The sequence below is a fragment of the Malurus melanocephalus genome, unplaced genomic scaffold, assembly GCF_030028575.1.
Source record: "Malurus melanocephalus ecotype Western Australia unplaced genomic scaffold, MMel_1.1 scaffold_173, whole genome shotgun sequence".
NCBI classification, from domain to species: Eukaryota; Metazoa; Chordata; class Aves; order Passeriformes; family Maluridae; genus Malurus; species Malurus melanocephalus.
The window spans coordinates 1,253,573-1,272,752 of NW_026623405.1; the positions used below are offsets into that span (position 1 = coordinate 1,253,573).

Genomic DNA, 19,180 nt, shown 5'->3' on the forward strand with positions numbered 1-19,180 from the left:
AGTTTCCACGAATAAAACACTCTTGGAGAACAGTAGGAAGTTTGTAATTTGAAGCATTTTGCTGTGGGACTAAAGGCGTATTTCCACATGTCACAGAGCCACGTCCAGCTGTTGGGACATGAGCTGAGGACGAGGAGGATCCAGATTCTCCTCTGCTCCCCTTCCGATTTCCTGCGTGACCTTGGACAAGTTACTGAGTTTCACYGCCCTTGTGTACAGGCAGTGCCCTGTTATTCTTCCTTTTTATAATCTGTGATACTCCCATTTTTTTTTACTCAAGTATTTTATATCCAGAAATGTGACTCCAGTTCAGGTTCCTGTAGCTCCTGCACCCACTGATTGGGGTCTGTATTAATTCCCACTCCAAAGAGTTCCCTGAGCTGGTGCTGGGAAAGGATGGAGGGAGGGTACTGGTGCTCAGCATCGTGCCCTGCCTGGCAGGGGCTGCCTGGGGTTTGCTGGGGCTGGAAACTCTGTGGTTTTTCCTTCTGCAGATCAGGGGTAACAGGCATCACCTCCTGCATGAGAAGCTGGGTGGGGGTGAATACAAGTGACACCAAGGGCAGGAATTATCACCATAATGCGTGTCTGACAAGTGCTTGAGGTAGTCACTGCAACAACACCCCCCAGAATTTGTGTCCACTTGAGMTGCTCTGTCTGTGTAATCACAGAGCAAGAACGGGCAGGTACGACTCTGATTCTTATCATCGAGGATTAAAACACAGCAATCACYCCAGCCCACCTCTTAGTATTCATTTTACTTATTAAAGCTTCCCAACAAGTCTCTGCAGTGATGTTATCTGCTAAATTGTGTGAGGTTTCTGATCATTAAGTGGATTGGCCTTCAAAGAGCTAAATGAAAATGAGCAATAAATATCAGTGTTACTTAGGTCATATAGTGCAAAATGACAAGGAGACCGAAAGACCTTCTGGCAACTGCAGAACAAACAAATGTGAAATAGATTCACTAGCACTTTTTGTGGGTTTTTTTTTTTATAAAGTTTCTCAGTTATTTAATTAATTTCTTTTTAAAGCAAGTTGGAATGGAGAAGCAGATGTGGTGCTAAAAAGCAGGAGCTCCTGAATTCCTCTGTCTGTTTTGTTCCATTGCCGTGACCTGAAGTGATGTATTTTCACTCCTGCACTAACTTTCTTCTCTGCAGAAAGGGGCATTGTAATATTTATGAATGCTCAGGGGAAGGTATCATTATTATGGCAATTTCTCCAGTGCTTTGCACATAGACAGATGCGTTTAAGAAGGTGAGCCTCCCGCTGCTGGGTGTAAACAGGAGCTTGGAGTTCTGCACCTGCAATTGTGTTTCCTGTATAAAACTGAGCACTTGTAGCAGTAGCAACCTGACTGCAGAGATAAAWGAGGCAGCAGCAGTTGCAGTAACTCCTGCTTGTGTCTGTGCTTTCATTCATTTGGAAAAATAACCAGCCACAACTGCTGCCAGGGCAGATCGTATCCTCAGCAAAACACTGTGAAAATCTCCCACAGCAATATTAAACACTGCATGATTTCTTAGATTTTAATTATTATTTAATATTTTAATTTTAAGGACTCATTTTTACTCAGTGAAAATTAAAAAAAAAAAAATCAAAATGCTGCAACTTCTTGTGTCTTGATTACTCTTTTCAGTCCCTTCCTCTGGTCTAAAATTATGGCAGCARCCACTGTGAGTGATAGCATTCCCTTGATAAACAGCCTAGCACTGTGAATATTGCTCTGGTGAAGCCTCATGCTCCTCCTTTATAACGCGACAAGAGCTCTGAGAGCCTGGTGTGCCCATGCATGCTCCAGCAAACCAGGGACAAACTCCTCACCCCACTAAAAACCCACTCACCCAGTTCTCAAAGGCCACAGGTTTGCTCTAGCCAGGTTTTCCCTGTCCCTTCACCAGYTTTTCTCCTTCTGAAGAAGAAATATTTGAGAGGGGGGTTTTATCTTGTAATAAAAATAACAAAATTTGACTGCATTCATTTATTTGTCTCTTTTACCATCTTAGCTGCTGGCATCTCTTCTGTGGTGATTGAAGCACCCTTGAGTTAGAAGTGGGATGTAAAAGAGAGGAGATTCAATTCAAATAAGSTTGAAAGATTGAGGCACAGAGAAATGGAAGAGTCAATTTTTGAAACAGAGGAGAAAGAAGGCTATAACCCCAAACCCCACAGCCTAAAGGTAACAGTCATTTCCTATTTCTGYGAAAACTGCTGGGGTTTCTCTAAAGGAAGTGGGGGGTGGGGAGAGGACAGTTCCTGGTATTTTCCTCAGCTTAGAAAGCAGACAAAAGTCACCAGGCTTCCTACGTGACTGAGAAGAAGTGTTACGGAAAGYGCGAGGCTCCGCGTGGTTACGGGGTCAGGTACCCCGGTCAGGGCTGCCAGGACCAGAAATCTTTACTCATATTGCACTCCATAKTGCTGCTCCTTCAATATAAGGAAAAAATTCTAGTTGGGTGCTGAAATGATTCAGGGAAGGGTTAGAAGGTCCTTGACTCTTCATCCTGCTGCTCAGCACTCCATGAATCCTTCACACTGGGGCGCGTGGTCCTCTGCACCTTCCAAAAACATCTGGATGGATGACGGGCCACATCTGCCACGTACTGACACAAATACACCCAAAGCCTTGCTCCACCTTGGAGAAATGTTCATTTTCAAAAGGTTCCAGCGACTAAAGGGTCAAAATGAGATGGCTGGAGAACACATGTTAATTGGTTTCAGGAGATCCTCAAACAGGGCTCGGAAACAAATCAAAGCAGCGCGAGGTAGCTGTGAAATTTATTGTTCAAAATTAAATTACGGGATACTTGTTAAACATAATATTTTAAATTTCCGTGGAAGCATCATAAGGCTTCTAAATTATAACTGTGATCACGGCGTGATGTGAAATACTCCGGCTCCTGCTCTGCAGATGAGTAAATCAGGCACAAAGCCGAGGAATGAAGGCTTGGAAGTGTTTCCTGGGGATGGGGAGAAGGACACACATCACCTGGGCTCTCATCTGATTGATTYCTGTCTCCTGCCTCCCTTTTCCTGGTGAATGCAGAGATCATCCATCTGCACAGCAAAGGGAGGGGGGCAGCTACAGGGATTTGGGTTGTTCCTATGGGATCAGATCTCTGGTGAGCTGGACAAGGACACAGAACCCAGTGGCAGCTTTAGGATGAATGCCAATGGATTCCGCTCCCATTTTTCAGTTAATAGGTATTCAGCTGAGGAGGGCAGTTTTGTACAGGGAGAAAGTTAATTATATAAATATGTACTGAGATGAAACAAACCAGAATGAAGATTAGAAGGGAGAAAATTCTGGTCTTGGGTCTCAGCTCTGAAAGAATTAAATTCTAAAGCTTAAACGGTCTTGTGCTGGATCCTGGTGTGCAGGGCCCATGTTTATAAGGGTTTCATTTTGCATTTGTTGCATCAGTTAGGATTTACATAGCCTTCTATGAAATCTGGGCCATAAATGTTGATTTTAAACAAAGACATTTCCATAGGATCTTTATTGTCTGTGTAGTGGTAAAGTGCTATGAATAATTTTTCCCAGGTGCTTAAACAGGTGGTGTCTTCAAGGGAAGCAGGGCTTCTTTCATGTTCCCTATAATTTGTGCTGTCTTAAGCCTTCATTGTCAATGTCTTGGGTGAACATTTATGGCTGCCTGAAATGTTCCTTCCCCACAAAGATGCTGGATACCCAGCTCCACGATTGGAATAGAAGTGTTACAGTTATTTATTTACAGGCAAGGAAATAACACAGTGGCTCTATTTGCTACTCCTAAATTTATTTTCTCTTCTTTTGTGCAGTGTAAAAATGTTAGTCATCTCCAATGGCCCTTGGATATAAGCTTTCCAAATATATTCTCATGCTCTATATAGATGCACTGATGAAACTCCAGCAGTTCAGCAAGAGGAAATCTGAAATAGTGGCACTAAATGACAAGGGAAAAAAATCACCGGGGAGAAAACTCTCCATAAAAGTCTGAGGATTATTATGGAGCATTGGGAAATGTTGCCAGGGCTGGACTGCGTCCTCGTTGAGCCTTCATTTCTCAGACATCATTGATTAAAGGTGGATGGAAAAGTGCCATCCAAAAGAGCAGACTCACGAGCTTCGGCTTCTGGTTCCATCTGCTTTGGGGCTGTAAGTGCAAATCCATGCRACAAAATTGGGATTTTTAATCTTGTGTTTAGGGCCCCAGCAAGAAGGGATGGACTGAGGAGGGGCTGTGTCGCCACCATTAGCACAAGATGCCCATGAAGCTGTGCCSCCCTCATTAGGAGCTCCCTTCAGAAACGGGAAGCAAACTGCAGCAGCCAGGTTTGAAAATGGGGATTGACGGGACTGCAAGTTTCCATCTCCTCATTCGGTTTTTTAAAAGGCCATAATACTTRCTTTCCTAAGAAGCATGTGTCATGGGCTTGGATTTATCAGCGTTTTTAAAAGCAATGGATGYGTCTGCTCGCTGGGATCCATCAATTACCAGGGCATGTATAAGCTGTTTAAACATTTCCATGTGGTTTTGGGGTCTCCCTCAGCCGTTCCTATGTCCATCCTGTCCATGCTCATTTATTCTRACACTCAGAGAATCCACCATGACTGATGACACTGCAGAAGTGAGTGATTGACCTCTCCCTGGTGTATTTGCAGAGATTATCCATCTGCATGCAGAGAGGGGGAAAATGCACATAGGTTTTGGTGGGGGGTACCTGAAAGAGTTTGCACTGGGATTATTCAAAGCACTGGTTGTTCAGCCAAAGAGCTCAAAGAAATAAGAGGCAGAAATATGAAAATATCACCTCTGCTTCTCCAGCCACAYGTAGATCATCCYGAGGATAATGCTAMATATATATATTTATTTATATAGAGATATATTTATATGTGTGTATAAGTGAACATAAACTTTTTTCCATTAAAGAAAAAGCTGTGATTAGGGCATGCAAGCTGAAGCAAGCTACTGACTATSTATTTTGTTCAAAAACTCTGGAATAATTTTTTTCTTCTTGCTCCTCRTCATTTTTCCAGCCATATGGATTTGCCAGTTCACTGCATCGTTGCATGTTTATAACACAGCATTTCTTCAGCAGCTGTCACTRTCTCATAATGCCATAGTACATCTTGCACACCGAGTTGCAGGCCACAGCGAGACAGAAAACAGCTTACACTTAAAGAAAAAAAAAACAAAAAACAAACCTTGACATCCATTTGGATGCTGGTTGTGGATGTAGAAAAAGCAGGGAAAGTGCTATGAACTCTGTCAGATATGTCCATTTTTCCAGCTTTTTTTCAGGCTGTGAATTCACCACCAGAGCCTGACATTGAGCATGAAACAGTTTAGGGTGCATTAACCAGAGAGTGGCTCCTTTCTCCCCTGGGCTGTCCTGTGTCACACAGATTGGCCTCTGGGATGCAGCCTGGGACTTACCAGCTAGATATAAGTAGTGTTTTTGTCTGGGAAAAAGATGGGTGAAAATAGAATAGATGCATGCCCGCAGAAAAGCTGTGTGCAGATTTTGGAGATTTCAATAAAGTGGATAAAAAGTGTTCCCAGTCCTGCTGTAGCAATATATTCAGGTTGCTGGACAAAACCTTAACTGATGTGTGATCTTCTGCCCTGTCCAAAAGATAAAGGATCTGAAAGAACTGACCTAGAATGATGTTGTCTGACACAACTACTGTCCTCTTCACCTGCTCCTGTCTTCCCTGTCCATCAACCCTCGGACATGGCCAAGAGCAGGAGCTGTTTCTGTCTGTCCATCCCCCAAACACAGCAGGATCTGCTGAGCACATGGGAGATGTTGCTGTGGCTGTGTGAGAGCACGTGTGGGTTTTGGCTCACAGGGGAAGGAGCCTCTCACCCTATTTCTCATGCAATCACAGAGAGCTTGAGGTTCAGTGTGTCGGGGCTACCCCATGTGCCGGCTGTGGTTCTGTTTCAGAACTTTGGGGTGTGTAACATTCAGGTCATGCTTATCATTTGACCATCACCAGTACAGGAARAAAGGTTTGGCTGGCTCTTTTCTTTTTTTTGTTGTTGTTTTTCTTATTCTTTCTAATGAACATTGTGACATGATATCTTGAATTATCAGGGTATCATAGAGTGTGYTGCAGATAGTGGTTTAATGACGTAACATCCCTTCACAGAAAGGCACCCAGATACCTGGCAGCTAGATTGAATGTGATCAGATCACACCAGGTCACAAATTGGCCTTTCTGCCTCRTCTCACGTGAGCCTGTGCGATGAGATTTTCAAAAAAACCCAACTCAACRGGGAAATATTTCTTCCTGTAGCCAGTCATTAGCAGAGAAAGAGCGTGTGTAYAGTGCTAAGATTATCCAGCAGCAGAAAGAACATCCTAATCCCAGACATGAGAGACAGGATGTCCATTAGGAATGGTAGCCACTGATCAATAGTCTAATTTAGCATAGAGAGGTTTTATTGCTTTGGGAGCTGGAAGGAGAAGCAGRAGGTATTGCAGTGTCTTCAGTTCTGGTCCTGCCTCTGTCGCTGATGCACCCCAAAGAATCACTGGCTGACTCCACTGCTTTTCCACAGCCGTAGGATCAAGCAATAATTTTAAACTATCAGACCATTATGTATTTTGAATGTGCATTGGATTGTGTATGGGGTGGCATAAAGCAAGAAAATCCATTTTTGACAATGTCAGGAGTAAGCTGACATCTGCCTGCAGTTTATTTCGGATCAAATCCAGCAAATTTCTAGGCCATCAGCAAAGAAAATAACTAAGAAAATCTCTTTTCAGACATTTAATGCCTTTTTTAGTTTAAAAAAAATAAAAAGTAGAATAGAGATAAAATTCCAAAGTAGAACTAAAAAAAAAAAAATAATTTCTACAAATATGCAGATATTTTCTATAGGGTATTTTTAATGTTTTTAGAGCACCTCCACTGCTCTCCCATGCTTCTCAGAAATGAGACTTCAGACTGTGAGCTGGTGAAGTGCATCACCTTCAACAGCTAACTCGGTTGCCAAGGGTTTTTCTAACCCAGATGAAGGGGTAAAAGTTGCTATTATTCCATGAAGTAGCTAATTGAGAGTGAGCATTACCAGTAAGACCTTTCAGGGCTGGAATTTCTCTCGGAGTCGGGCAATCACATGAGTGGGAGGTGGCAGGCAGGGCAGCTCTCTGCCTCCTCCCAGGAATCCTTTCCTGTCTGAATTCAGGGAGGGCACATCTAACCCAGCACGGGAAAAGTGATAAAATGTTGGTAGCAGAGCCTAATAGATTTTCAAGGAGATTGAGCAGGAGCCACGGAAAGGTAGCAGTGAGGCATGGAAAGCAAAAGTACACCAGGCCTCGTTTAATTATCTTTTTCACACTGCATTAATCATCACAAAAACAGGATTATGCCTATTTTTACATCAGTGTTGGAGGGTAATACAACTGTCATTTTGTGCACTGCCTGTCATTAGCAACTGTTAAATTAAAGGTTTGAAAAGTAAAATGATGAAGTCAGACTGCTCCCTTGACCTATTTTTCACCAAGAACTTTTCCCCCTTTGACCTCTGAATCTGAATTCCCTTATCAAATCATCTTGGTTTCCCCAGCCCCCACAGCCACCCTGGTATTTGTTGTTCCCATGACCTCTTTCTTCAGTTCTCTGTTTTTTTTTTGTGGTGGTTTGCAGTAATTTTATTTTCCTTCCTACAGCACCCCTAACTCCTTTACTGCAGAAATCTTCCTCCTTCTCCAGTTGCTCTTCCAGGATCTCTGCTGGTGCCTCCAGTGACCACGACCAAAGCCTCCATCCCTCTCTCGTGTCTTCTCCCTGTTAATTTCTCTATTCTTTGTAGGTGTAAAAATTACCTATTGTGCACATTCCCACTTGTCTCTCTGCTTCYCTTCCTATTTTTCTCTCTAACCTCCTGACTCTCCTCCTCCTCCTCTATCTCTCTTTTCCTCCTTTTTGTCTTCACCCTTGAAATAATTTAAATCACTCATTTTTTTTTCCTCCATTCAGATGCAGCCACGATCTGGTGTTTCTAAAAAAGGCACAGAAATTTGGTTACCTCCATGCTCAGTCTGGTTTAATGTTGTGGGATCCTTCCTCACCCCCACAAGGGCAATAAATGAGTTATGAAGTTAAATATACCTGTTACTACACTTGCATAATTATTCTTCCTACAYTCTGAGAGGCAGAGGTTTTGTGTTAAATTTAACTGCAGCAATTGTCTCAATGATATCTCAGACTGACTGTTGCAGCAAAAAAAAAAAAAAGCAGCTTTTGGTGTTGTTAAAAGACTGACCTTACACTTCACCGGGAATTCCCTTGGTCTAAATTTATGGGACAGGGCGGAAAAAAAAAAAAAAAGTTCATGATGTCCTCTGGGGTGGAATTTATCCAGAGCTTTTCCACTCCTTAAACTCCTGTATCAGTACAAAGYCTGGCATGGAGCTCACCTGCACACACCTGTGCTTGCTCTGTATCAGCTCTGCCTCGGGGGCACAGAGGTGTGAGAATTGCAAAGTTAGGCAAAATTCCAAGCCCATGTGTAAGAGGCTGGGTTTTTTATGGTAGGACATAAGTCTGAGATCCAGACTAAGACAATTTCCAGTGATTTAAGGGGAYGAAATGAATCAGATCAGTCACAGCTCCGGTTTGGGAGGAATGTGCAGGAGTATATCTTCCCACATTACCATCCCCTGACTGTGATCAGTCTTTATCACCCAAACCTCGACCCGAACAATGGACAATCGACTGCAGCTGTTTCTACTTTACTAATTTGATCTACCTAAGGAAACCACTCTTGCAGGAACTCTAAAGATGAAAAATAGCACCAATTATATTCTCTAATACAATTGATTTCTTAGYACCCGTGTGGACGGTTCTGATTCTGTACAATTCTACTGCCAACTCAGTAAGAAGGGATTTTATGACAGTCTAAAAACTTTCTTTCCAAAGACTGTGTAAGAGCACACTGCAAGGCTGTGTACATAGGCAGACACTTCAGAACTGAATAAGATTAACTACATTAAAATCAAAAATTTTACCTATTTTTACAACATTGGGCCGAATAAATGCATCAAAGCTTCTTTTTGGTTCTTGTCTTTTCCATTTTTGTGTGCTACCATGTGCAACCTTCACTGCAGTTGGCACTGAAGGCAAATCTGCTCTTCTGCCACAGCACCCACAGCAAAGGCATTGGGAGGAAGCTGAGACCTCTAACAAAACAAAACAAAACAAAAAAAAAAGCTGTGTATCTAATAGTACAGTGTATCTAAAACCCAGCATGCTTTAAGATTAACCAAAGCATTTTCCTTTTCATGCCATAGAAAATTCTCCTCTGCAGCTCACTGACACATTAGCATAGCCTCTGTTGGACACAGCTGCACAGGTATCTATTATAACATTAAAATTTGTAATTCTGGATTTTATAAAGGACGTAAACCTCTCTGTTCCATTCAGGAAACCAGGATCTGCTCATGCTCTGAAGAAATGCCTCTACAAGTATATCACTCCATCAGGTCGGCGCAGCAGGTATTTTTCACCTTGCTCCAGAGAAGGGTGGGAGGATCCAGCAACTGATGAAGACAGGATAGCAGACAAGATGGAGCTCTGGCTTTATTCCATATGATAATTTCAGCATAATTGTTTTGCCTTTAGGCTGCTGTATCTGATTAGAGCAGCCTCTCGCTGATCCAAGGTTAGGAGAATGCAAAACCACGGCAGTGTTGTGCTAAACACAATGCAGCCAGACCAAATAATCTGTGCCAGTTACCCATGCAGATCTGCAGATAGGGGCACACGTTGCAGTTTTGCATGAGGAACACAACACACAGTAGCTCCAAATTTGGGAGGAGGATTAATGATTTGTTCAGATAAAAGTTGTGGTCTCTACAGTAGGTTGGGWAATCATATAAATAAATGTAAAAGTCCATTTTAGAGCGGCCTTCTTTTAATACTAATTGGATGCAAAAATCTTATCACATTAGTAACCTTCATACCTTTATAATAAGTCTTTTATTGTATTAGCCAGCTTGGTTTTCACTAATATGATASGAAAGACTTGCTAATATATTGGGAAAGTCACTAACACTATTAATTTACTAGATAAATTACTTCTCTRTCTTGGAACTTTAAATGAAATGGAATTCACTAATCCTAATTGGTTTGCCTTCTACCAGAATTATTTCCCATTAGTTCAGCATGTTTTCTTTTTTCATACTTGAACAGAAGAGATTTCTTAAACTCAAAGCCTTGGGGTACAGTATATGGGTTTATTAATTATCAGGTATTCATTCAAGGGGGTTAATTAAGCAATAACTTTCCATTGACTGGAATATACAAAGGAATAAAAGGCTTGACTTGTCCTGCTGATTAAAGCACTGAGGCAGTTGTGCCATCATTTTGCTCCATTTGGTTGTGGGGGAATACAGATTTTTCCACTATTTAGCACAGAGCTCGGCGCCCCCATTCCTTATGTATAGAAACTTTGTGGGTTTGTTGATTTTTGTCCTTTTTTCCTCCCCCATCTCCGCCTGGCAGCGAGGGTTGTGACCTTCCCTGGYGGCTGTGGGTCTTGGTGCTGTTATCCATGTTTTTGTCGCATGGACATTGGAGAGCTGCAGTGCAGTAATGGGAGCTAAATCCCCTGGGAAGCAAGGAGCTGGTGCTGGAGGCAGCATCCTGCAGGGTGATGGGGCACCTCGCTGTGAGCACACCACAATTCTGCTCAGGGGTTGGTACTCGGCCATGGATTGGCTTCCAGGCAGGGTTTATGGTGTTGGCTTTGACGTCTGGGCCTAAGTCAAACCTTTTTGGAATCAGTGGAAGGACTCTCCATGTACTTGAGCTGATTTTGGATGYGGCCCAGCAGCCTTGGAAGGGTTTGTCTGTGAGAGAGACACCCTCTCTTCTCGGGGGACGTTGCCTCATCGTTTGAGAGGATCAGCACGTCAGCTGCAGCAGCTCCTTTTGGGAAAGGGAGTGAAGCTGCTCTCCAACGAGGGCTTCACATTCTTRCAAGGGTTGCTTCGGTCTCAGGCTCACCCTGCAGGAACTGGAATCAGCTGGCTTTTAGGACACACCTTTGAGAAGTRGATCCTTTGAGGACATAAACTAATATATTGGAATAGGCAGGAGAGAAAGGGGCTTTTCCTAGAGCTTCCCCCGGTCCCACTGAACTCCATTTCCTGCAGCAGCCTCCCCGGGGCCGTGACAATCTGTTTTAATTAGAGCTGTCTCTGAGCACCTCTTGATTATGCTGAGGAACGGGGCTCCACSGAGAATTCAGCTGACCCAAGCTGCGGCAGCGCAAAGGCCTCCCACGTACCCTCATTTGCACCATGAGAGGCTCCAGCCCGAGCCAGCTCTCTGCTGTCCGGGCTCTGGAATCCATTTACAGAGCTGTGGTTGTGTCTGTGCTGGTAAATGCACACATTTGCACCGGCTGGGGCTGGCTGGGGCTGCAATCGGCCCYGCATCACTGAGTCAGCGCATCCCGAAGCTGAGCACATCTCTGCCCGCGGGAGCACGGCTGCTCCCCACCACGCCCGCCAAGGTGGGGCCTCCGGGGACCAGCCAGGAGCCCACTSGTCCCAGGCAGCTAAAGAGAAGGAGGTGGAGCTGCAGGCTGGAAAAATGTGTGATGTTAGAGCGACTGCTGAGCTTATTCCCCAACAAGCGTTAGCTTGCTTTCCTGCTTGATTGTTTTGGCGATTGTGGTAGAGCGCAGATGTTATGCAATGGCAGGACTGGTAACACTGGCCACTGCCAACTGGAGTGCCAGGAGTCATTTATAAGCTTCCCCAGCAATGAGCTCTGTCAGCACATGCTTCAGCTCCTTGTTGCCATTGCAGGCACCGCCGCTGAGCCAAGCCATGCTGTGACTGGGGTGCCCCTTCCACCCCAATCTTCTGGGAGAGAAGCTTTTTGCCCCCATGAAACCACTCTGTCCTCACCATCCTGTTAACTCTTGCAGGTGAGCCCAGCAGCTCAGCTAGAAAAGCCAAAATTCAGGCATCACCTCACCAAGAGGTTTCGTTTTACCTTTTGGTAAAACGAAAAGATTTCGAAATCCCAACAAGAAAGGCTGTGAGATTGCCTTGAGTGTTTGAAATAATGTATGTATGCATACATCCAGGTATACCTGTATAACTGCACGAGCCAAACGACTTGCTTTGGCTTGCTTATCATTCTAAGACATAAAACAGGTAATCTAGCTTTATTTGACACCTACGATAATCATCCAAGAAAATGAGAGGCTCTGTAATGGAGGTCTATAAACAGGTCTTGCAGGTCATTCCCACCAGCTGGCTCTGCACACCAGGGCTCTATGGAAACGTGACTGTAAACACTGTGCTGGATCAAGAGCTTCCCTACTGACAGAAGAGACGAGCTCCAAAGCACTACAAAACCCAGTGAGTCTCAGCAAATGATTCACTCTCTTAATTAATTTTCCATTTTGGTTGKTGGAATGCCCTTAGGTGGCTGCAGTGGGCTCGAGTTTCTTCTTTCTGGGCAGAGTTCACCTTTGCACAAGGGCTGGGAAACTCTCCTCTCCCACCCTCCACGCATTGGGAAGCCCAGGCAGGATCCTTTAAGGGAATATTTTCCTCTACCCAAACCATTCTGAATCACTCTGATTTCTTAAGGCACAATCACATGCGGCTCAGAGGCTGATTTAATTGCCAGTGCTATGCTGGGAAGCCTTGTAGCCTTGCTTTGTTAAGCAATGCCCCTTTCCCAYCTCGTGGAAAGTATCCCCAAGTGCAGGGTTCTGTCCTGACAGCCCCCAGGACAAGCAGCCCTGTGTGTGAGCAGCCCTTCTTGCGAAAAATGTGGCATTGCCAGTGTCCTGTGCTGGGATTCTTCGCTCTGTGGGTGAACCCAGCACTCTCATAGCAAGGCAAAGCAGGGAGCAGAGGAAGATCTTCATTCCCGTGGTCTTCCACCTTGTACCAGGACAGCTGGAGCAAATTCATGCTGCAACACCAGCATTTGCAAAGTGTTTTTATGTCAGGTTTGTGTAGTTGTCCAAGTTCAGTAGAAACAGTTTGCTCACTTTCTTTTGGATATTAATAAATTAAAGCTCTGCTCCAGCCATGTCTTCCATGATTTACCACTGGGCACAGTTTACCCACTGAAATGCTTTACTCAGATCAGGAAAAAGGACAAAAGGACCAGAAAGAGCCCCCATGTCATGCCCCAGGCCATCCTGGGGAGGGGACAGGCAATCCTGAGCTTTATCTCTCCCAGGTCTTCCCCTAAAATATGCTGGGAGAGGTGACTAAGCCGGGGAGAGGAGCTGGAGCAACATGAGGCAGATGTGTAGGAGGTTGCCAGTGGGGCTGTTCCAGCCTATGCTGGGAGTCACCTTGACCCAGAGCTACAAAGGAGATGTAAAAATGAATTTTCTTCTTTCCATTTCTGCCCCACAAACTGCGCAGCATAAAATGTATCACTTTCTTATTTTCAAACAGYTTTTCTAGATGCATTATTAATGTAACTAAAACCCAAACCCTCAATTTATCACTCCCTGGATACTCACACTTAGAAATGTGTGTTATATCACTGTCTCTTTAGAGATGGTGTTAACTTCTGGCTTGAAAWGGAAGGTGTGGTGTTGAGAGCTGTATCTTTCTTGAGAGGACACCAAAGAAAAGTGGCTTTTTTTTCAGGACAGAAATGTGTAAGGGTCTCCCCTGATATGGGTGTAGAGGGTCATGGCCCATTTTATTCTTTACCACCAGTCAGGAGCTACAATTTGACTACTTCTGCCAAGGAGGCTGCATTAACATGATTTGACTTTTCCTCCTTCCAGTATTTTATTGATAAACATCAGTTTGAATCCCAAAATGTAGCCCATTAAAAAATCATGGATATTTTGTCCTATCATTCTTTTATCTGGCCAARCCTTAAATTTCTGCTGCCCTGAGGAAGACTTGGGTTAGGGCTCCATGCAGTGCCAGAGATGGAAGCTTTATATAGCTGGGGGTTTTCAGCAAACCATCAGAAGCTTTAGGGTTTCACTTTGCTCCTGAGAAAAACTGCTGTCAGAAGAACAGGTTCTCAGAGTCAGGCAGGCAGAAAAATTACTGATACCCCTAAGAAGCCAGGTAGGGATTGCAGTTTGGACCTGACGAGGATTTTGACATCAAGATTCCCATGAAAGCTGTGTGAAGTCAACAGAGATATTTCCACTGGCTTCTAAGGACTCTGAGGTGTACCCCACAGGATAATGGTCTCACAACCTGTGTCAGCTGAATTTGAGAGGCAGATTTGTGTTAAAGGGAAAGGGAACATCATTCCCCTTTCATCTGAGGAGGACGGAGTGCAGAATATGCAGCTGTTGGCTTATCCACAGCAGGGAGCGGCCACAGGGCAGGGACTGCCCATTGCAGGGGTCTGTGAGGGATGTGCCACCTCTCCAGCCATCTGTCCCCACGAGGGCTCACCCTGAGCAGGGTGTGATGCTGTGGAATGTTCCAGAGCCACCAGAGTGCAGGGAAAACAGCGTCAGGCTGAGAGCAGAGAGCAGAGCAGCGTTCACATGCACAACCTGTGGAGATCTGTGCCTTCAGGCAGGAATCATACAAGGTGGTTGAGATGAAACTGCAAGAAATTGCTCCTGAAAAGCTCTGCTGTCAGGTGTGAGGTTTCATTTCCAATATCCTRAACCTGCCCTGGACTGCACTTGGGGGAAGCCTCCTGCTCAACTCTGGGCCAGGATTCGCCTCCCAGAATTAGCAGCCAACGTCAGGAGTGCCAGGCAGCAAAGGGGACCCTTCTCCAAACATCTGCCCCCAGCACCCCACTGGGGGAGAAAAATATGAGCACAGGGAATTAAAGTGACAGCCCCTGTGATCTGGCATATGTCACTGCCTCTGAGGCTGATTTAACTGGGCAGCAGGTAGAAAAGACAAATATTCACTAGAGGAGTGGAGAAATGGAGGCAAGGCAGGATGAGATAAAACCTCTTCGAGAGAGTGTTTTACAATGTGGTTCCTTAGGGGGCTGGGAGGGAAGGAGAAAGTTCACCATAAATGGAAAAAGGTTCGAACTATAATTAATTTACCTTGTCTGAGCTTTTTACCACATTTCCATGCATGAGAAAAAAAATACACCAAAACTCACACGTTCTTTATTTTTTAAGTACACAAGAGATAACAGGCTCACAATAGATGAATTTAGCCATGTATTTGCTCAGTGTATAGAAGGGCTTGTGGTGGACTTCAGATGAAATTATCAACCCAGACTGAAAGAGCATTTATTGAAAAAAATGAGAAAACAGGCTGCTGCTSTCTGAACCGCCTGACTCCTGCAAATTAACAGCATAAAGGAGAGGTTTTCTAGGAAATCTGTAGGTTCCATGGCTTGCAGTGAGCCAAATGGGCATCAGGAGCAGTGACAGGAGTGACCATCTCTCTTCCCCAGGCTGCTGGTCACTCAAAGTTGATCTGGGATGTGGCAATCAACCCAGGTTCTCTCTGGCTTGTACTTTCCAAGAAGAGGTTGGGAAATCAGCCTAAATTTACCATTTCTAGCACCAGCTRTAGTAGATCCCAGCTCAGTTAGCTGTGTGGGTTCTGCAGGTAAATGTGTGCCTGCACCAAATGCAATTCGCCCTCTCACCATGGTGTCTGCAGCACCAAAAGATTCCATCAGCCTGGAGCCAGAACTCACAGAACCACTTGTAGAAACTAAAACTARTAAAATGACAGGATTCCAGTGAAGGTCTGAACTGTCCCCAGGTTCAAGGATTCTTGGGTTAAAATCTGCTAGGAAATCGAGGTTAAATTTTGCTCTTTCCCCTTTGTAGTGTTGACTACAAAGGAAAAAAAAAGACCTGGAAGGTAGCAAAGTGTATATATACTTCTGCAGCCTCAGAGCTGGTTCTAGTCCTGCATATTTTTATATAGAACTCAATAAAATGCATTTGCAAACRTAATTACAGATGCAGCAATGTCCTCTAATAATGAATTATATAAAGCATGTTATGAAATGCATTTATATCAACTTCTTGGCGAATTATACTGCCTACCATAACCAGGTGTTATAAAAGCAATTACGGGCCTGCAGGAATTACTGACACAAACGATGTACCCTTTAAATAAAATACAATTTTGGATAGCTGTAAAGGGTGCTGTAGAGGGTGGTGGGGTTATTTTGGACGTGCTGGAGCCAGCAGYACAGGAGGGGAAATTGTTCTTGGGGAGAGCAGGATGACAAATGGCGCTTCAGGTTGATCCAGCTGTCCTCGTGTGCCACAATATTTTGTCCTGTTTGGTTTGTAGTCCTGTAAATTCCCATCAAAACATGCAGCTCTTTGCTCACCTAAGTAATGAATGAAAAATAATTTAGATTCCAGTCCTGAATTACTATTGAGCATTTATGAAGTTGCTCCGGTTTGCTGGATTCCCACATGAAGGCTTTATTTGAAGCCTTTTCAGTTGAATGGAAATTTACTGTTGAATTGGGCAATCTCTGGATAAAGTCTTGGTTTAATTTTGTGAGATTATTTCTTTAGGGCAGAAGGGATGTTATTCTGAGTTATTAGGTTGTGTATTTCGCTGTGTCATGAGAAAACACAAATGGATTTCTTCTCCTACTTCCTCATCACTAAAAACWGTCTCTAGTAAAAGATAAGCAGAACCAGTACAGATAAAAAGGAAGCTCCTTCCCATTTCTTCCTGAACTGAACCTTTACCCAAAATCTTATTTTTTTTGCATGGTTCCTGTTGTTGTTCATATATTTCCTAGTTCTGCCCAGGACAGGGAGCACAGTCACAACCACACGAGTTCCCATCATCATGTTTCTTTGCTATTCATAAAAAATCTCCCCCGGTCCGTTTTCTTTTGCAATAACGGATGTTTGGGCGTTTTGAGAAAGCAAATAATGRGTGGACCATGGGTACCACATCAGTGAACTGCAGCTCAGTTAAGATTGCAGCTGCAGAAACACACCCCTCAATATATCAGATGGACATTTTTGAGGATGAAATGCTCCACAGAGGAGGCCCAAAGCCCAACCCTCTGGAACCAAGRACCTGTTTGCAAATGAGTGAGATGCCCTTTCAAGCTGCTTTCCCGCATTTTTCCCCCATGGAATCCAAGTAGATTATGGTACATGACCACTGCTATGCAGACACAAGATTGGGATGCAGCTGGGACATATGGCTATACACAGAAATTGAGATTTATTTCCATGTAAGCAGCTACCCTGATAATTTGCAAGTACATCTTTCCTCCAAGGACCTGAAAGCACTTCACAAATATTGTTGGAGGCTCAGAATGTTCYTGCACTTAAGTAAACTTGTTCTTAGAGAGGTTAAGTGATTTATTTGAGGTTTCTCAGTAAATCAGAGGGAGAGGTAGGAAGTGAAACAAGATCATSACTGCAAATGACATCCCTTAACCTTTGGAGGTGCTACTGTGTGCAAAGGCCTGACCCCACCAGCCTCACTCATGTGAGCAGAGTCTCTGAAGTTAATGGGGTGACTGGCGTGAGAAAAGGGCTGCAATATTTGCCTCTTTAGGCCTTTCTCTGTGAAGTGTTTARTATTTCCCCAGAGGTGTGTTTGGCTTCACCTCCTACAGAGTGTCTTATAGCAACAACAACAACAGAAACRGCAAAGTCAATTCCATTTTCCTCCTTTGGTGCATTGAAAGTCAGGATCCAAGGCRAGCTCTCTCTCTGGGCAGGCGCTAAGCCACGGGGACCTGAAGGCAGTTGGTGTTTCTTGGAAATGGGCTCTGACTTCTCTRCTTTTCTCCTTCACAGGGAAAGAGGAGATTTTGGGACACAGTATGGACCTGCACGTTTCTCAGCTGGTAAAAAAAGCATAGCCCGTATTTCTTCTCAGCAAAAGTTTGGCGCTACCCCAACTTCAGCAATCACAAAGACTAATATGTAAGAAAGACCGCACTAAAAATGTAATGTAAAAATATATCTTTAATAAAATGAAACCAGAATTCCCGAATTCTTTTTTTCCCTTCCTCTGAAAAAAAAAAAAAAAAATCATGGCCACAAGCCACTCTTTTCCCTATTTAAGTGCTTCTTATTCCACTTCTTTAACAGGCTTGAAAYGAATGAAGAGGTAGCAGAGGAGAGAGTGACACAGGCAGTAAATTATGTAAGTTCTATAAAAGCGTGGCAGTGGCAAGCAGGTTTCGATGCTGATGCAGCCGGCAGAGATTTCTGCCATGAGGGAGGAAARGAGAGAACCTGCAGCATCAGAGCAGGAACGGGCTCACTCCAGAGCCTGCTCCAGCCTGCAGAGAGGGGAGCCTGCCACATCCAGGAAAGGGGAAACCACTCCTRAAACCTGCACAAGTGACAGTTCCCTGCGACAAAAGGGAAAAGAGATCATTAACTGCGAGCGAGGGGAGTTTGTGCAGAAGAGAAGCGGGGGGGACGCTCTTTAACTGYGGAGTTTTTAAAAGTGCCCTTGTTTGTTTTCTTGGCAGAGGAGMGGAGCGTTTGGCACCCATCCTTGGAAGGTGGCCCAGCTGTACAAACGCTGGGGTTGGCCCTTTSCTCGCTGTTGCTAAGCTGATGGCCCAATAGCCGCCGGGGCTCTCCGCACCCCACCCGCGCTCCGGCCGCATCCAGCCTCCGGCCCGCCCGCCTTAAAAAGCTGCTTTTCTCCCACTTGCTAATAATAATAATTCAAAAAAAAAAAAAAAAAATCCTGCATTTGTAAAGTACAAAGCACTGCATTTAAAACTTAAAGGACAAGAAGACATAAAAAAAAAAAAAAAAAAAAAAAAAAAAAAAAAGTAAAAAAAGTGGCGAGTTTCTGCAAGCAAACCCTCCCCGGCTGTTGGCAAGAGCTGAGCAGAGGGGAGCTGGGGAGCACCAGCCCATGCCCACTCCCGCTGGGATGGATGGGGCTCAGCGCTGGGCTCCGGTCGGACTCGTTCTGCACTCCCTCCCTCTGCTCCCACAGCCTCAAGGTATAGGGCAGAAACAAAGGGATTTTTTTCTCTCCCCCCCTTTTCCTCCTTTTTTCTTTTTTAATAACTTTATCAACTGCGAACCCCAGGATGATTTGTGTGTTTCATGCTCTCTCTGTGCTTTTACTCTGGGTTAGAACTTGGATTCTTTCCATTTCTCAGTTAAAAACTTTTTCTTTTTCTTTTCCTTTTTTTCTTTTCCTTTTTCTTTTTTTTTTCTTTTTCTTTTTTTCTTTTTCTTTTCTTTTTCTTTTATTTTTT

The 19,180-nt window shown here is 44.2% G+C and overlaps 1 long non-coding RNA gene across 2 annotated transcripts; it reads left to right on the forward strand.

Annotated features, from left to right (window-relative positions):
• Positions 1-9,431: 9,431 nt before the first annotated feature.
• On the forward strand, positions 9,432-18,644 carry LOC130577295 (uncharacterized). 2 transcript variants are annotated; one of them, XR_008965754.1, is made up of 3 exons: positions 9,432-9,499; positions 17,745-17,873; positions 18,042-18,644. It is a non-coding gene; the product is annotated as an uncharacterized LOC130577295 (long non-coding RNA). The 2 variants fall into 2 exon arrangements; XR_008965753.1 differs by lacking the exon at positions 9,432-9,499 and adding an exon at positions 12,217-12,381.
• The last annotated feature ends 536 nt before the right edge of the window (positions 18,645-19,180 follow it).